Source organism: Adiantum capillus-veneris, chromosome 18, assembly GCF_014529385.1.
Source record: "Adiantum capillus-veneris isolate H3 chromosome 18, ASM1452938v2, whole genome shotgun sequence".
In the NCBI taxonomy this organism is placed as follows: domain Eukaryota; kingdom Viridiplantae; phylum Streptophyta; class Polypodiopsida; order Polypodiales; family Pteridaceae; genus Adiantum; species Adiantum capillus-veneris.
The window spans coordinates 3,558,292-3,572,349 of NC_140948.1; positions in this window are offsets into that span (position 1 = coordinate 3,558,292).

Below are 14,058 nucleotides of genomic sequence, written 5' to 3' on the forward strand. Positions count from 1 at the left end.
ACAAGACCCTATGTCTGCAGTGGCCTTGACGAGTGCTTCATGTTTTGGTGTTGGTTGAAGCTTTTGTTGTTGCAGTTGCTTCTATTAGATTCTTTGTATGTTGTAGAGTTACCTTTTTCTTGTACATGTAGTGTAGTTGAAGCCATAGCTCTCCCCCTCCGATTGGTTGTTGTAGCGTGAATAGGTTGAGTGGGGTTTGTTGTTGCATCAAGTCATTATCTTGGCAGCTCTGTATTGTTTGTTCTTTGGGTGTCATCCTGCATGTGTACCTGTAATCTTGAAGCCTTTTTGAATTTTTTCTGGGCCGTTCCCCTTTGATCTTCTAGTTGATGAGCATGTAGTTGTTTGGGGATGTCATTGGTTTGCTTTTCTCTGTTTTTATAAGAAAAATAAAACAGTAAAAATAAAATGTGGCGTATATTACAAAATGAAGGTCTTGGATACTTTGATAGAACTAAAGGGAAAAACCCAATGGGAAAAAAATGCCTTTAGTCACAATAAAATGTGAGGCTATATGTACTTATGTTTTGATGGAACCGAGTTTTGTTGAGTTTGAGTACTTATGGCCGTATGGCTACTATTATTGACTGGATATACATTGGATAAGTGTTAGTAGCTTGAAGTCAGAGTCATTGTTGTTGAGAAAATGCTCATGAAACCTGTTACCGCTTCGTCATCGTCATTTTGTTGTGTAAGTGCATGGGTGGAACACAAATCGTGTCAAATGCAAATGTCCAATGATGGGACATTGTATATGCTTGCACAGATAGATGCATGGGAAACAATATGTTGTGCGAGAAGAGTTTGAATGGGTGCTTCCAGGAGTGAACGTAGCTTAGAGAAGCAAAAATATATTTGACTTCAAGAGCTACCGTTATTCACAAGAAGGGTTTTGGTCGACGAGGTTTTTTCCACTCTCCTCACTGTGTTCATGTGCGTGAGTGTTTTCTGGACTACTCGGCCACTCCACCATTTAAAATAGTAGAGTGTGACTCTTATGGTCACCTCTTTCAGCATGAGTGACATGAATTTATGTATGCTCAACTCTCCAGCTTGAGCTTATATCTATTAGCTAGACTCATAGACCACAGAGAAAATATTAGACTTGAAGTTTGGGCCTGACACTTTGCTCATTTAGTGGCTCAACTGCCCAACTCTAGACTCTTATGCCATGTATTTTTAATGGCGACTTGGACTTACCTGATCACGTCTTGAAATCCAATTCCATATGCTATTGAGGTTTAGGCCATTCTCTTTGGTTTGGTTTTGTGATGCCATTTTGTCAAATACATTGACAAATACCTGCTCTTCATGCTTTGGTAGCACACTGATGTTGCATGGTGAGATAGGTTTTGAGGTTGAAGCAATGGTTGATGAAGTCTTCTTCCAAACTGTGTTCTTTAAAACTATGACTTCTTCTTGTATCCTTGCTTTACCTTTGTTGATAAGAGGCTGTAGACTAGTTGTGGGCCTCTGTTGTTGACTTCCGGCTATAGGTTTTGGAATCCAAGTTGTCCTTGGTCCTTGTGTGATCTGCTTTTCCACTTTCCTTGTTGCTTGTTTGACTTGATGGTCCTTTGGCTTCAGTGTCCAAATATTGTTGTTACCTTTGTAAAAGCCTTGCTCCTGTAGTAAATGACGAGGGACCCACCTTGGAGTTGTAGCACTCATGGTTGCGTAGTTGGGTTGTCGTTGTTGGGCATGTTGTGCTACATGAGTTTTCTTCATGATCTCAGGGGAAGCTTTAATCTTTGGCAACCAAATTTGAGTGTTACCTGTATAGTATCCTTGTGCTTCTAGTAGCTTGACTGGGATCATTTGTTGCACTGCTTGCTGTGTGCCATTTGCTTGACTTTGTGGGGTATTTTCACCGCAGAGCTCTGACTTTGATACCCACAATTGCTTCAATGTTTGTTGCTTAGAAGGTCTTTGCTTCTTCTTCCTGTACCTGTTTTTACTCCTGTATGAGCAGTTAGACCTGCGCTGGATGCCCTCTTGATCTTGTTGTGAAGGGATACCACATGCTTGGTATGTCCAAGCTGTTACCTTTGGTTTTTTGACCCATACTTTGATGTTCTCGTCATAGCAGCCTTGAGCAGTGATTGAACTGTTTGATGCTATCTAACCTGTGACTTTTGCTGATGCTGGTACCCAAATTGGATCTTTGTCCTTGATGTACTCCTTGGATACTAACACTTGGTTGACCTGTTTCTTTCTTTTGTGGAGGCTTTGTTGCGATGGAAACTTTGGTTGATAGACTTTGCGCTTTGGTTTCCATTGTGTTGTTGAGGGTTTGGCTTTTGATGTAGAGGCTTCTTCATGTACGTGATTGGCTGGGCTAAAGACTTTGACTGAAGTGAAGGATTTGGGTTGCAAAACACTGTTTCACTTGTTTTAGCTTTTCCTTTGTCAATAGTGGCCAAAGATCTTTGAGCTGTCATAGGCTTAACCACTGTTGAAGATTCAGGTGCTTCTTCAAACATTTTCGCCATTGCTTGGACAAAATCAAGTGTGTACTCATTTTTTGAGAGTCCACCACTAGGAATTTGTCTTTGATTACCTTTGACCGTAGTGTAAGGGTAGCTTTTGCAATCCCTAAACTTGTGATGGCTATTCCATGTGATATAGGAAGCTGTACCTGAATTTCATACAGTTCTGGTTTATCTAGAAGTAACCACAGCCCATAAGACATGACATTAGTCGTGGAAGTGCAATCTATGTCTGTTGTAAAATTGAATTTCAGTTTCTCATGCACATCCAACGAGAATTTAATCTTCTTGTTGGCTGCCAAGTAACTGATGTCCTCTTTGCTTTTGGTACTTTTCGTCGACTTTTGTGCCTTGGAAGCTTTGTCATCCTCTTGTATGTTGAACTTCTTTATCATTTGACTGGTTGTAGCATGTCCCAAGTGCTTACTATCTTCTGATCTATAGCTTTGGGGAAGGTCTATAGCCTGAGCATCTTGTTGGTCTTCATTGCTAGTTTCTGACTGTGACGCCTTGACTCTTGATTTCAGAAGCTCTCTGTCACTATTTACTGCTTCTAGCACTTGAAGGTAATTCAATGGTGACTTTTCTTCTTGGAAATCTTTTGGAGTTTGTGTAGCAGGATATTGAGGTTGACTCTCTTCTTATGATGCAATGGTCGCCGTGGCCTTTGGTTTCCATTGTTCCATGGGTTTTTGTAGAGTCTCTTCTCGAAAATATTCATTCATATCCTGTATTGCTTGTCCTTGGTAGTCAATCTTGGGCTCAGTCATTTCCTGTTCTTCTGTGCATTCTATGTCTTCTGTTACATCTTCTTTTAGCTTCTCATACTCTTTGATTTGTTCAATCACCAATGAAGAGTCCACAGTAGAGAATTTATTTGGTAGACGTTCAACTTCATCCATTGATTCTATTTGCATGTCTTCCACTTGTGACGTGGCACTAAGATTTTTTGTTACCATTGCCACCTCTTCTTGTGTTGGCTCACTATCGTCAAAATCTTTGCTTCTTTTGCTCTCGACCCTTGAACTGTGAGCTTCATCTTCATCACCTTGTGGATGCTTTGACTTGTCCTCACTGAGGTTCTTTAAGCGATCTTGAATCAGCTGATTCAATTGATCTTTTTTGAAAGCCTCATTCTCTATGATAATGTCGTTGACACCCTTGACTTCAAGCAATTGTGTCTTGAGCCTATCTTTTGTGCTCTCCGACAAGATCTGCTTCTTTTTAGGAGATCTCGTTGGGGATTCTTGCTTTCGTTCCCTTGTTGTCACTGTCTGAACTTTGCTTTTGGCTTGTTGCTTCTTCTTTTCCATGTAGAGCTTTGTTGGGCAGTCCTTAACTAAATGACCAATGGCACATTGGTTGCAATATGTCGCTATCTCAACATGTGCACCCTTTGGACGAGGCATCTCTCCATAATACTGTTGATAATGGTTTCCTATGGTATCTAGATACAGATATGACCTCTTCTTTGCACGCATGAACTTGTAGATTACGATCGACTTAGGTGTATCCACTGGCTTCGTCTCTTTATCCTTCATCATCTTGTCCTTGAGAAGCTGAAAGTAGCTTCCATTATTGCTTGCATACAAGATCAAATCACATACTAAGCAATCAAAAATGGATCTTAATTGTCAAAAAGTAATAAATATTAGAAAATATTGAACTATCTAACTAAAATAGATACAAGGGTATTTTGGGAATTTTCACAAATTAGAGGGGTATATTGGACGGATACGCCGCGACGGACGTCAGCATAGCGGGAACTCACCTAACATATAATGTCAACTGAGGATGGAGCTTGACCCGCAGGCGCGTGGAAGCAAGCATAGGGTGTCAATCTATACTCGAATGACTCTTGACTAATTCCTACAGAGGTCTCTACCCAATGTCTAAGCTACAACCTTCAAGAGTGCTTAAGAAGAGATTTCCTACAACGCTTACAAGAGCCAAACACCCATCAAACAGTCTCGAAACGCCACAAAACTTGAAGGAGACCCTACTAACACCAATAGGTCACTCTCCCTAAGGTCAATGAACCAAAATCTCAACCCAAAGCACCCGGTGCAAAATCGCGTAGGATGTTTGTCCGAAATTTTAGGTCGTCGTTTCCAAAAACTAAAGTACCTAATGTGTAGCTCTACTCAATGTGAACGCGTGGATATGCTGAAATGTAGAAATGGACAACGTATGCTCACCGAATCACTAGATGAAGCTCGTAGATGGAGCTCACAAAACCAAACCGTACGCGTGCAATGTAGGTATTGGCGCGTAGCTCTCGTCGGGGGCAACAGGCTACACTTCTCTGCACTCGATTCCGACCACTGGTATGTGCATAGCGTCAAGAATAAGCTCTCACTCTCTCTCGTACAGAGTACGCTCACTCACAGACAATAGATCAGATTATTAGAAGTCTCCTTACAAAGCTTTAGGTTTTGGCTTATATACTAAGCTTTAGAAAACCTAATGTCCGACCAAAATGACCTTATTTGTTCTTAGGCTTCTATAGAGCTTAATTACAACACCGTGAGCTGGATTTGCTCATCCAACAAGCATCTGTGGCCAAAATACAATTGCCGACTTAAAATATGAAGTTTCCGTAAACATTACAAAAGTGGCCGTAATGGCTCAAAATAATAATAACGGGATAAGAGACCAAACCATAGGATGACTCCAAAGGCATGTTCTAAATGTTGTATTGAGTGCATGTGATAAATTTCATCTCATTTGGGTCAGTGAAAGGAAGATTGAACAGACTTTAGCTTTTTTGATTGAAAAAGGCAAGAATAGCCAGTTTTGGGGTCTTTTAACATCCAAACTCAAATCTAAGCATACGAGTGGGTTGCTGACATCAAGGAGAAGTTGTGGCTCAAGTTTGGGGCAATTCTAAGCACTTAGACATCCTATGCGTAGGATGTCTTCACCATGATTTAGCACTCCAAATCAACCTCTGAGCATACCACAGTGATCAACACCTTAAGGAGAGTCTGTGGTTTAAATTTGGGTTCATTCTGGGCAAAAGACATCCTACGCGTAGGATGTCTACTGCATGATTCTGAGACCCAAATTCTCCTTTGACCAAACCATGCTGTCATATAGCCTTACATAAGCCTCCTAGTCATTTTTGGCCCAATTTGGAGTTGATTTGACTTGGGTATTCACCAGAACAGACATCAGGCTTCTGAAACAAATTCTTGATCAATTGACCAACCTATAGGTGTCAGAATCAAAAAGTAAAAAGAGCTGTGAGTTTAGCACATCAAGGGGAAGCTACAGTGCAAGTTTCAGCCGAAACAAAGCAAAAAGACATCCCACGTGTAGGATGTCTCCAACTTGATTTAGGACTCCAAACCAACCTATGAGCACACCACTGTGATCAACACAACAAGGAGAAGCTGGGGTGAAAATTTCAAGTCATTCTGAGCAAAAAGACATCCTACACATAGGATGTCTCAAGGCCATTTTTAGGTCCAAATGAAATTCTGAGCATACCATTGTGTTGCTGGACTTAAGGGGAGTCTCTTGACCAAATTTTGTTAAATTCTGAGCATATAGACATCCTACGCGTAGGATGTCTCTAGGCCAGTTTTAGGGTCCAACTGTACTTTTGACCATACAGGAGTGTTCACAGTGTCACAGAGATCCGAAATCTTCTTTTAAAATTGAATTTGAACTCATTTTGACCATTCTAAACTGCATTTCACTATTTTGGCCATAACTTTCACAAACGAAATGGGATCGGAAAAGTTTTTATATCAAAACGTAGCCTGAGAGCGACTCTACAGATCTTAGGGCAAAACTTGAACTAAGTGATGCTGACGGTAACCATTTAGGTCAAATTTGAAAAAAACATCGTTTAAGGCCTCAAAATTCATCCGCAAGTTAGGGGTGTCTAAAAGCAACGATTTGCGAGAATTGTGACGAAACGGTTGCGGTTTTGGACATAGTTTCGACTTTTCCCTAACCAAAGCACTTGAACACAGTGGACTAAGTCTACTTGAACCAAGCAGAAGCTCTTAAGCCCAAAAATCATGTCTACCCTAGATTCAAACGCAGCTTATACAAGCTTGGAGATCCCGACGATAGAGGAATATCCTCCCACAATGGATCTTCCAAACTTGCAATTGACAAAGATCCATCTTGTTGAGAGAGTTTGGATGATTGGTCATGAGAGTGAAGGACTATATAGATACATTGACGACAATGAGGTCAATCTTTATAGGTGCTCAGATCCATACCTAGAAGAGCTAACGGATTACAAGCTCTTATATGTCTACACATACGGAGTCGACTGTCAATGGAGATCTATAGTTGTCGACAAGTATGGACGAGAATATAGAGTTGTAGAAAGCACAAATCCACAGACTGTACTAGAAAGAGGTGGATATTTGGTCAATGAAGGACCACAAATGCCTCCACCAAAAACGAGAATTCCTATAGGAATTCCAAGAAGAGAGCCACTAGGATTCCCTTCAAGAGCGATAACGAGAGAAGGATTGGGAGAGTCTCTGGTTAGACTTGTAGACAATCGACGAGTTAGACCATCCCAAGTCCAGAAATGGGTAAACATAAACTACTCCGGAGATAAAGATCCGAGAGATCACGTAACGGCTTTTAGAAGAGTGATTAGAGCAGAGGAAGTTTCAGATTTTGCGACATAGTTTGCGGGATTTGGATTGACTCTAGAAGATGATGCAACTACATGGTTCGACACGGTGGAAAAATGGGATTTTGAGACCCGAGATGAGTTGTTTGAGGAGTTTATTGAAGAATTATCGCCAAAAGGCATTGCTCACAACACGGTCTCGCAAATCCATAGATTCAAACACAAAGAGGATGAATCAGTACACAAAGCATCATTACGGCTCAAGAGATATGTTAAGCTTTGTCCGACAGCGGAATTACCTATGCAAGAAGATTGATGCTGATCTTTATCCAGGGAATGAGACATGCGGGCCTTCAGAAGGATCTGCATATGATAAGGAGGATGACGCTAAACGAGTTGATCAAAGAAGCTCTTTATCTAGTGGATAACTATGAGGCATACAAAGAAAAGGACTTAAAGAGTCAAGGAGATGACACATCCTCTCAGCACAGTGTTTCACAGATAAGTGAGTCCATTGCCAAGCCAATGGTACCTATTGATCAAGAAAAGCTTATCGACGACTTGGTCAAGAGGTTGATTCCTCTTGTAAGGTCTGATTCAGGAGAGCCGAAGTGGTGTGAAATTGAGAGAAAATGGACGAACCATACGGGGGAAGAGTGCTATTATAGCATGGAAAATGCTAGGGAGAGGTATGTACAACCTGTTCCTGAAGCACCTAGTCCACCTAGATACATTACGGGGAATGCGCTAGGACCAGTAGGAGTTTTAAGGCCACAGCTTGTCTTAGGACAACAACCTCCGCTGCCAAGTGCTAGAATGCCGATAGACATGAGATACATGCCAATGATGGAAGCATCAAATAAACCAACGCCAATACCATCTACAATGTGGTATAGCAACCAAAGTGAGTACTACCCTTCGGAGCAACAAAATGTGAGAGAAACACATGGAGGGGTGAGGCCAGTACAACCTCCACCTCCTGGGTTTCAGTGGAAAGAAAGAAGGTATGAAGTGGACAAAAGGACATTGCGATTCATTGCAAACAACGGCTTATCTAGGTCAAAGCTTGCTTATAGCCAAGAGGAAATGCTAAAAGAATCTCCTCAACCAGAGACAGATTGTTACAAAAGTCGTGACAACCACTTGGTCAAACAATGTCCTCATACGGAGATCACTGAAGTAAATGCCTATTGTTTTGAGTGTGGCATCACTCACTTGATCCCCGATTGCCCGAAAAAACCAAACCAAATTAGGAAGATCACGAGAAATGTATTAGGGAGAGCACAAGATCAAAAGAAAGCTGATGAGAACCCAGAGACAAAGAACACGAAAAGTGACATGAGTCCAAAGACAGATGATGGACCAAAGATAGACGCACCTAGTCAGAAAACCAAGAGCAAATGAAATAGTTGGAAAACTAGAAAGACTAGGATGAATGCACGCAGGGAACAAGAGCAAAAATCCCTAGCTGAGAAGCTTACCGAAGCTGAGGAGAAGATAAAACAACATGAGGAAAAGGAGGCACCTTCTCTTACACAGATGGTTAAACCTCTAAAAGAACCATCCACGGATGAGAAACCGAGAAGTGCTAGTTCAGGAGGATCGGTGTTGGTAGAAAAGGTTAATGAGACATTAAATGCCCTCTTGAAAGCCTATGATGTGAGGCTCAAAAACAACCAAACCCAAGAACACATGTGGATGACATATCCCTATGCCGAACTAGAAAAGCAAAGGTTTGAAATGTGCCAGGAAATGATTCAAACAACCCAAGATTTACTAGAACCACCAGTTGCAAAACCTGGGGATGTGATCCGTGTCATGCCTACACAAGTAATCCCACCAAACCAGGAACTAAAAGAGCCATATTCTAGTCATGAGCAGAGAAGAAACCTCAAAGACCCAGCATTAGAACCGAGGATAGTACTGAATACCACGGATAAATCTTTCGAGGGATTTCACCAAGCTATACCTGAGGATTGTAAAGAGATAGATGGTCTTGACGAATTGTGGAAACAAGTCAGAGAGGCCAATGAAGCCAATGACCTAAGAAGACTAGTAGACAAGACTGGTGATGAACGAAGAGTTTTTCTATCACCAATAGAGGAATTTGAGACTGGATCTCAAATGAATCTAGACGTGCAATCGTATTGGGGCGACAAAGGATCTATACAATCTATGGATAGTCAACCCCATTCGCTAAGAACACTACCGTCCTACATGGGAGAGTACGAGACCAAGTCAGATGTGGTTGCAGTCCCATCACACAGACTGTCTCCCAACAAGGCCATCGATTCAAAGGGGCTAGTGGATATTCTATGTACCCCAGTCACTTGTACAATAATGTTAGCCAAGTTGCTCAAAATAAGACCAAACATGTGGGCTAATGTGGGTAAATGTCTAGAGAAATTTGGTGTAAAACCCCAATGATTCAAATCGAGGAAGGCATCAAAGAGCTTGAAATGCCTCAACTAAATACTAGGCCAGTGCCATTAAACAAGGTAGGCGAGTATTACGAGGGAGAAGATGGAAACACTACCCTTCCTATGGAATTCAATGGTGTAAAAACCATGGCAATCCTTGACAGTGGAGCTGGTGTGGCCATTGCAACCAAAGAGGTTTGAAAAAAATGGGGAAAACCTGCCTTGATATCCACACGAATGACCCTGCAGCTTGCAAGCGGACACAAGGAAAAGCCCCTAGGACTGCTAGAAAAAGTACTTGTTACTTCTTGTGGCATTGAATATGAACACACTTTTACTGTTGTTGACTTTGGCAAGAAGAACAACTATGACATCATTCTGGGAAGACCATTCATGCGACAATTGAAAATGGTCCAAGATTGGGGTTATGACCATATATACCCGAGACATATGGAAACCATAACAAAGATAAACTTGAGGGACCATAGCTATAGGGATGTGACGAGAACACCGGTTGAGGAGTTTGATTCCGCCACAGTAGCAGGATCAGAACTTCTAGCTTGGTAAGGTAAGCCTAAAGAACTGTGGATGTGTGGAGCTTCACAATGTGGTAGCTTGAAACGTGAGGAATGTATCCTAGAGCGGGTTATAGAGGATATGGACTATATCCCAGAACCATTTCCTGAAGAAGAGTTAGAGCCTTTTGGATGGGAACACATCTTGGCTACTCTGGACGTGTGCGCTGTGGAGGATGCTCCCACAACAAAGTTTTGTGATGAAAATGGCTATGATGTCGTTCCTTATTTTGCAGTGAGTGTAATCTAGGAAAACGAAGAGAACCAGACATCAACAAGCTCTCGAAATAAGGAGCAAACGAAGAAATGTGGAGAATCAAAAGATGAAGAAGACGACGAGTTCTATGACTATGTAGAACACTTCGAGCTTCAAGAAGATCAACGACCCGGGAATCAATGTCATCGCTACACGGATAAAGTGCATCAAAAGTGGATTCCAAAGTTCTCGGTGAAGACACATCCACCACAAGCATCCTCATACATGGCTCCTAATAAGGATGCAAAGACTCAGCTAGGAGGAATACGACCCAAGCAACGAGCAGGGATTTCAAAATGACGTGATCACACTATAATTTCAGGTTAATAACAATAGTAATGCAAAATAACAAATATTATGTTAATTGACATTCATCTTTTTTGACCTGCAAGGAGACTTGGAGACCGGCTAAAGGCCCGCCGGGCTAAGTAGTTAACCTGCCGGGCCCGCCGGGTAAAGCCACTTCCCCGCCGGGCCCGTCCTGGCTATATAAAGACGACGCCGGTGCTTGTCTTTTTCACAAGAGAGGTACATTGAAAAGTCTTCTTCACCAAACTTTCTGGCAGCTTTCCACATTCTCAAAGCAGTGTAGCGGTAATTTTTTAATCCCTTCCTTATTTTATTGATGTTTTTTTGAGTTGTTTGCGTTAAAACTCAAAGGTATAAAATTTCTTTTATCAAATCATTGTACGTGGATGCACTGGCATATGGTTGCAATTGCGGCTAGGTGTGTCATTGCAAAAGCGTACGATGATTATGTTTTATATTGCTCCCAGTCATTCATGCTTTGGCACATGGTTGCAACTGCGACTAGGTGTGTTGCTGCTAGATTGACGATAGCATCTGTTTGAAAGAAGTCACCATGCATGGATGCACTGGCACATGGTTGCAATTGCGGCTAGGTGTGTCATTGCAAAAGTGTAGGGTGACTATGTTGTATGTTGCTCCCAGTCATTCATGCTTCGGCACATGGTTGCAAATGCGACTAGGTGTGTTGCTGCTAGAATGACAGGAGCATCTGTTAGAAAGAACTCACCGTGCGTGGATGCACTGGCACATGGTTGCAATTGCGGCTAGGTGTGTCATTGCAAAAACGCAAGATGACTATGTTTTATGTTGCTTCCCGTCATTCAGGCTTCGGCATATGGTTGCAATTGCGACTAGGTGTGTTGCTGCTAGAATGATGGTAGCATCTAATGCATGAATGTGTGCTCAAATAATTTCATAATGTTTCATATGCTTGAATCATGAAAGAAGACATCGTGCGTGGATGCACTGGCACATGGTTGCAATTGCGACTAGGTGTGTCATTGCAAAAGCATAGGATGACTATGTTTTATGTTGCTCCTAGTCATTCATGCTTCGGCACATGGTTGCAATTGCGAGTAGGTGTGTTGCTGCTAGATTGACGGTAGATTCTGTTTGAAAGAAGTCACCGTGCGTGGATGCACTGGCACATGGTTGCAATTGCGGCTAGGTGCGACTAGGTGTGTTGCTGCTAGAATGGATCCTTCTGCTACTTCAGTGATAGAGTTCAAAAAGAAAATTAGACAATTGTTGATTACAATCGTCAGTGCACTAGATCCCGACGATATAGCGCAGATTGTTGCAGATGAGTCTAGATTGCAATCATTATACAGTGAGATTGCCCGCAAAATTTTGTTGTTATATCCAGACAAAACAGCCGAATTAATAATCTCATTACTGAGCAGTTGGGTGGGCAATTTGCCCAAGGTGGCCTCTGATTTGAAAGAGGAATGCCCTCAAGAAGTAGACAACGGTAAGCTAGAGCATTGGAACGCGAGATGGAGAGCTGAAAAGGAGAGGTCAAGGCGAGCATCCCACATAGACACACAATTTGAACTAAGCAAGAAAATGTGAATGGCTATCACGAGAGTTATGGGGAGCAGCCAAGTTGGAGAACCGTTTATTGAGGAGGCTGCCATTGAGGGAACATCGGGTGCTATTGGTTCTGCCAGTCACCTGGAGAGCAGTATATACAATTCTGAATGTAGTATGACTTTGGGCATTCCAAATAAGTCCATTAAGAAGATCAAGAAACTTGGGTCAGGGGCTTATGGCACAGGGTGGCAAGTTCAAATCAAAGGGATCAGTTTCCTTCCTACAACGAATACTTATTGTGCCAAGGAGTTCAAAGGACAGACCAAGCATCAGTGGAAAAGATTTGCATCAGAAAGTGGAGTAGATCTCAACCATAGAGGGATTGTGAGGAGTATTTCCCACTCTGTAACGTTGCCATGGTTTCTGATATTCCCCTACTTCAATGGGGGGACTTTAGGTGATCTTATGGAGACAGTGCCCCTCCCACATGGCTCTTTCACGACGCTTGTAGCGCATCAAGAGGGGAAAGGAAAGATCCCTGAAGACTTTAAATGGGAGCAGCCCTCTGAAGACAAGAAAAAACGTATCAAGAGCCTGTGCAATCATGCTCCCTCGTTGATCCATGCCTTGGTGAAGGAATTGCGATTCGCACATGACGAGGGAGTGATCCACAATGATCTCCATCCATGGAACATCATGTTGGACTTTACCAAGGATCTCACTCCCCGTATTGGAATAATTGATTGGGGATTGGCTCTGCGTGTTGGCTTAGAGACACAAAAGAACAACAATACCGATGAAAACTGCCAAAAGCTTCATCCTTGGCGAGCTCCTGAGTTACTAGATGGCAAGAATTTATGCCCATGGACCAAGGCCACAGATGTGTACGCCATAGGATGGGTGATATGGCAATTTTGTAAGTTTTGTGGAGAGTTCTCTGACTACTACAGCACAGATTGGTTCAAACATAAGGTTTCAGTGGAGGTACAAGCCATATCTAGGATTGTTGTGGAAGGTTGGGTGAGGAATAAATCCACAGGCAGAAAGACCTTGGCACTTTTGGACGAAGAATTAGAAAGATTTGAAGCCCAACCAAAACGATGCTTACGCCCTCCCTCTGAAATGAGTGTAGCCTTTTTTTTATGGATATATGATGTACTTTATTAAGCAGGGTTTTCTGAGACTTGTGACTTATAAAAGCACTTTTAAAAATTGGGTTTTATGCGCAATGGATGATGTATGAGAAATAAAAACACTTTGTTATATCTCAATAGACAACAAATTTTATATGAGTTTTGTTTTTTCTCTTAAGTTTCAAGCAATAAGCCACGTGGAGTCACTGATTGTCATTCATTGATTTAAAAAATGGTGGTTACTCTTATATCAATTGATTGTCGTAAGATGGTGGTTATTCTAATATCAATTGATTGACGTAAAATGGTGGTTAAAATTATAGCAATTGATTGTCGTAAAATGGTGGTTACTCTTATAGCAATTGATTATCATTAAGTTTGTATGCCGTAACTGAAGTATAGTGTTTAATCAGGATATGGATAATGATAATCAAAGGGCTAAGCGCGCTTTTGAGCGTCTCAGATCCATGTGTCAAGGCGGTGGAGTGAACGACACCGCTCGAATTGCTGCTCGTTGCTCCCAGTGGGCCAACCCGGTGGGTACACAATGGAAAGAGGTGAACACTAGGATTGACCGAGAAATGGTGAAATCCATATGGCCAGGCGTTGCAGATGACAACATCAAGAAAGGCCGACTCAAGCTATCACAATTCATTAATGCAGACATACGAGACAATGGAGAGAACATATATCTCGATGTTATGGGTCATCCTATGCATCATATGGAGTGTCCATTG